A 6,275-nucleotide genomic window follows, 5' to 3' on the forward strand; every position below is an offset into this window, starting at 1 on the left:
CGATAGAAGTGGACGAATCTGTTTTGAAATTTTTGTGTTTTTTTTTTTTGAAAATAAGGACCTACGTGGTTTGCGCCGTAGACCCCGCCGGCTGAAGATGGCGAGCCTATTTTAAATTTGAAGACTTTATTTTTCGAAAAACTGAGGACCTGCGCGGCTAGTGACGCAGACCCCGCCCGCTGAGGGTGGGCGAGCCCATTTTGAATTTCTTATTTTGCCTATGTAGAAGAGCTTTTGGTGATTACAACCTGTTGGTGGGTCGTAATATTTCCTGATTAGATGTGTCCTATAAGTGGGTCCACACTGTGTATATTTAACAATATATTTTTTGAGATATCCAAACATGATATGGTGCGTGGCGCAGTCTGGGAATGTGATTTTGATTGCGCGCTCTTTGTTGGAGTCCACTTTTCACGAGCCCCCATGTGTTGTGGCTCGTCGGTTGTTTTTCGCGTCTTGTAATCATGTTTGGGGTCACGCTCGTATGTGCGAGCGACCTCCTATAGTAGTGTGCTATTTTAGTGAAGCCGTGGAGTGCGACTTTAGCTTTCACGCGACATCCGATTTTGGCTTGGCCCGGATTATCCCTTTGACAGACAGACATTTTCTATTTGGAAAGCCAATGACTTGACGACACATATTTTTGGTGCTTCGAAGAATGACCATGATATTTAACTTGCTTTTTTTGAAAAGTGTACATGAGCGTTTTCTGAGATGAGTCTAAGTTTCGACCAAGTTTCAATGTTATTATTTTTTTTTTTTGCTTATTTGGGAGCTAAAGGTGCTTTGGGCTTGATCTTACTTGTAATAGGGCCTCGTGTTTTAGCAACACGGTCTTAAGTCCTTTCCTATTCCGTGTTTTTGTGAAATCTGGGCCTTGGGCTGCATTTTCAGCGCCCAAGCTCAGGCGTTAAAAATTTCGGTGCCCAGAGGTGGGTGCTGAAAGTTCTTTCCTGGTAATATTTGATTTTCGGATTTCTAACACGTTTCCGAATGGGATCAGGATGTTTATTGGGTGCGTTCAGCTATATATAGGGGCTAGGTACGTCCTTATTTTCCACCACTCTCAAATTCTTTCTCTCTTTTTTGCTGTGCTCTAATTATTTACTGCTTTTGCCATGTCGATCCCTACTTTCTCACTCCAACGGACTGTTAGGCGTTGGCTACGAGCCCTTACTCCCACAGAAAAAGCTTTGTTAAAATAATACCACTTAGAGGCACTTTTAGGCTTACAACAAATTAATATTGATTATAATTTTCTGCATGCTGCCCTAAACTTTTGGGACTCCGATCATCATGTTTTTTCCTTTCTGGGCAATGAAATATGTCCTTTGCCTGATGAATTTGCTGCGATCCTTGGTTATCCTACTAATGCTACTCCTGTTACCCTGGCACTATTGAAGAGGGTAAAACAACCATAAGGGCTTTCCTAGGGCTAGATGATAACATGTTTGTTGAACTTGTTGTAGACGATAAGGTTAACTTGGCAAAACTCGTAAAACATCATTTTAGGCCTAGTAAGAATATGACCGAACAAAAATTGAACATTCGAGTGAAGGAAATAATGCCCTTGGTCCAAGTATGCATTCTATGTTAAGTCTAATAAGTGCGGTTCAGTATTAATTAACAAGTTAATAATTCAGTGAGATCAAGTGAGCTGAATGCCTAGCTAGAGGCCGCTTCAGTTCAAGTGGAATTAATGATATTAATCCACAGCTTACTCTTGACTGAACCCGTAGGGTCACACAAATAGTACGTAAACGGATCAAGTATTTAATGGCATTAAATACTCCATCTATGGATATTCGGAATCGACGGATCTTGGTTTCAGTGGGAGCTGAGATCGTCACAGGCAAGAAATGAATACTCCGGAAACGATGATATTGCCGGAAACGGAAATATGGATCGTATCGAAAATATAAATATTATCCAAGTAGTAGATGTTGCCGGAAACGGAAACATGGTACGTATCGGAAAATATTATCGGAAATGGAAATATTGCCGGAATCGGAAATATTGCCGGAAACGGAAATATTGTCAGAATCGGAAATATTATCGGAATCGGAAAATAATTCCGGAAACGGAAATATTAAATATTTGTTCGAAACGGAAATTAATTCCGGAATCGGAAATATTAAATATTGTTCGTATCGAAAATGAATTCCGGAATCGAGAATTTAATCGGAAGCGTATCGTACGAATTAGCATCGGACGAGGCCTGCCAGACGAAGGCCCAGCACGAAGCCGGGCCATCGCCCAGCAAGCCAAGCGCAACAACCACACGCCAAGCATACGACCAGGCCCAGCGCAAAATCCAGGCCCAGCCGAAGCTTGGGCGCGCGCGCGGGGCTGCGACGAGTGGGCTGGCGCTGTGCGTGGGCCGCAAGGCCTGCGTGCGGTGCTAGCGTATTACTCGAAGTGTGTTACTCGAATCCTAAGGCTACCGGGATTTGTCATATGATTAAATCTAATCCTAAAAGATTTAGTTTATTTAATTAGAGTCCTAGTAGGATTATAATTAAATAAATTAGTATCCTAATAGGATTCCAAATCCTTTTCCATAACTCTATAAATAGGTGCCTAGGGTCACATATTTACAACGAGTAATTCAAGTATTCAAAGTAAGTTTTGAGAGAAAAATTCAGTCACACATTTGCCTAAAAGTGCCGAAAATAATAGTACCTTAAGGGCGATTCTAGTTGGTCAATCTTAAGGCGGATCCGGACGTGCTGTGGACTATCTACGGAGGGACGACACTTGGAGTCCTAAAGACTTGTTCTTGTTCGGTTCGGGCGCAGCTAGGGAAGGCACGCAACAAAGAGTATGCATCTAAACTATGCTAAATGATTATGTGTAAATAATATGTTTTCCTGGCTTTATGGTTTTTCCGCATGATTTATGAATTGTCATATGTATCATAACCTAACAGTGGTATCACGAGCCTCTTATTATTTTCATAATCTAAATTGCATGAACATGGTTAAATATTACAAATTTGCAAGAATTAAAAGGGGTGATTAATTTTCGTAATTGTTAATTAATTGCAAATTGCGTTTATTTAATTATACGTACGCAGTTTTTCGGCAGTTTCTTCGTTACTCATCCAAATCGAGTGATTTTTGTGTCAATTCCGCATGTAAAAGGCATTCTAAAATTTTGAAGCCAGAACCCAGAATTCTCAAATTCGAAGCCTAACTATGACTTTTCGAAGGTTTTAGTTTTTCGAATGCAAAATTTCGTAAATTTAAGATGTTAAATTAAATATTTGCGATTCTTGTTGATAAATCTTGAATTTTTGATTGACCTACTGTATATGTTTAACAAGTTTGAATGCCTAGCCTTGTTAATTATGCAATCTAATTTGTAATTATGATTAATTTGTTGAAAATTAGAATAATTTAGAATTAATTTGATTTTCATAATTAATTATAATTTAATTAGATACCTATGATTAAAAACCACCATAAAATTGTAAATTTATGATAAATTTTAAATTTTTATGACCTAGACTTGAATCCATGTTAATCGGAAATCAATTGAATAATAAATTTTCGATTTTTTCGCCCTAAAATTATGAAATTAATATTATTTATTAATTTGTCATTAATTTTAAATATAATTTTTTTTTAAATTTTATGCGATTCGTTCATATAACTTGCACGCACAAAGCAATGGACGCTACGTGTTACCCTTAAGGGGTGTTGTATAGTGCGGGCATGTGACGACGAGCAAGGGAGCTCGTCGCCCATGCGGCACGAATGCAATGAGCAAGGCCATGGTGCACGAGCACAAGGCAGCAGCCCTGCCTTGTGTCGTGGGCTATGAGCAATGGACGAATGGGCGAGGGCAAATGCAAGGCACAACAGTCGCGTGTGGGCAGCAAGCGAGCTGCGCCACAACGCGCACTGCCTCGCGCAAGCGCGCGCAGCCTCGCGCGTAGCAGCACAAGCTCGCGTGCCACGAGTGCTGCGCCCAGCGTCGATGCCTCGCGCAGCGAGCGCTGGCTCGCACAAAGCAAGCGCTGGCGAGCGCGCGCAGCGAGCGCTGGCTCGCATCAAGCGAGCGCTGGCGAGCGCGCGCAGCGAGCGCTGGCGAGCGAACGCATCGAGCGATGGCTCGCGTGCATCGAGCGCTGGCGCGCGCGCAGCGAGCACCAGCTCGCGTGATGCTTTGCGAAGGAAAGCAGCAGCAGCTATGCGACGCAGCGCATGGGCTGCGCGCACATGGCCAGCGATGGCTGTGTGCGTGTGGCCCATGGGCGTGCGATGCGTGAGGTTGTTGCGTTTCGATTAGATCGTTTTGAAATTTTAATTTGAAATTTTCAGTTTACGTAATTTTAATTAATTTTAAAATTAATAATTTAAATTATTTTCTTGGATTTTAATTTTGAATATTGTAATTATAATAAATTTTGTTTATTCTAATTATTTTACTAAAATTAAAATTCATGAATTAATTTAAATACGACTGAAATTAAATTAAACTTTTTGGATTCAATTATAAATTTATATGAGCTTTAAATTTTAATTAAATTTGTATGTTTCCGGTTAGACTAGAAATACATTTTTATGTTTAAAATTAGTAAAGCATATGAATTTATTGGTTTAAGTGGGAGCCCTTTTAGTCATAAACTCTTGATTAGGTCTACAAATCCTTAAGGTTAAAACAACTTGATTAGAATTAATAAGGACTGAATAATTGGTAGATTATTGGTGCCCTTGATTAATTGCTGCAAATGTTTACGTGATGCATAATGTGTTTTACTAACCAGCTATGTGGGCCATTCATGATAATGAATGGGTGAATGGTATATATTGTATATGTACTGTTTTGCAGGTTATGAAGTGACTAGTATGGCCCAAATAGGATAGAAAATATGGTCTGCGTACCATTAATTTGAATGTAATTGGTCTAAAGTACCAAAGTTGTTTTTCAATTCAAATATGGTCTGCGTACCATCAAATAGTTGTAATTAGTTTTAATTATAGCTTATCCTATTTGAAGAAAATGGTGCCTCCCACGGAGATTTTCAAGACGGACTTTGAAGTTAAAGCTTCAAGATGAAGTCGGGCCATACTAGATCACATTTATCTTATGCATGTTTTAAGTTATTTATTGCTTTTAAATATGTCTTAAAATGCATGAGATCAAAAGCTTGATTATGTTGCATGATTAAGGATTTTAGTTCACTTAAAATCTAACCAACATAGTAAGAGCCTTAAGTTCCAAACTTAAAAATTGAGTTAAAAGGTGTCATGCCAAAATATACACTTGCTTGGATATCCTTTACATCAATCTAGTAATAGTTTTCGCTCAGCGAGGTGTTACTTATTGGTCCTAAAGGGGCAAGGTACACAAATAATTGTGAGTACATGTTAGTTTTGGTGAAACTCAACGATATAAGTAAGGAGTCCTTTTATGTCGTGGCAAAATCGATAGGTTTACCTAATAAGTTCTTAGACGTACCTATCAACCAAGAATAGTTTCTAGACTATTAGCAAAAGGCTTTTGCTTACCTAAGATGTTTTAGGATTAAATCGACAAACTGTGCTTAGTTCTTCAATGATTTTAGGATCTTGGAATCATTTTATTCACACCTGCCGGAACACATAACTTGAATAAAATGCTTGATAAACATTGAATTATGCATGTATGCTAGAATTTAAGTTTATTAAGAGAAACTGTGAATGGTTATTTATTTGTTTATTCTTTTCAATTGTAGTTTTTAATATGGCAAACAACAATTCATTCAACATTCGATCAATTCTCGAAAAGGAGAAGTTGAACGGGAAAAACTTCCTTGACTGGCAAAGGAACTTGCAAATAGTTCTTATGCAGGAAGAAAAGGAGTATGTCCTAGAAGAGGCGATGCCCGAAGCCGCAGGCGACGGGGTCACTCAGGCAGCCCTCAATCGTTGGATTGATGCCAACAAGGATGTGAAATGTCTAATGCTCGCCACCATGAGTGCGGATCTGCAGAAAACGTTCATCAACTCAGATGCTTTCACAATCATCAGTGAGTTGAAGAACATGTTCCAAGATCTGGCTCGAGTCGAAAGATTCGAGACTCATAGGCAAATTCTTGAGACCAAGCTTAAGAAAGGCGAGCCCGTAAGTCCACATGTTCTCAAAATGATTGGACTCATTGAGAATATGAGTCGGCTGGATCAGCAATTTTCTCAGGAAATGGCTATAGACACCATCCTCCATTCTCTTCATAGCGGGTATGATCAGTTCAAACTGAACTACAGTATGAATAGTCTGGAAAAAACGCT

This window comes from Spinacia oleracea, chromosome 2 (assembly GCF_020520425.1).
Source record: "Spinacia oleracea cultivar Varoflay chromosome 2, BTI_SOV_V1, whole genome shotgun sequence".
Classification (NCBI taxonomy): Eukaryota; Viridiplantae; Streptophyta; class Magnoliopsida; order Caryophyllales; family Amaranthaceae; genus Spinacia; species Spinacia oleracea.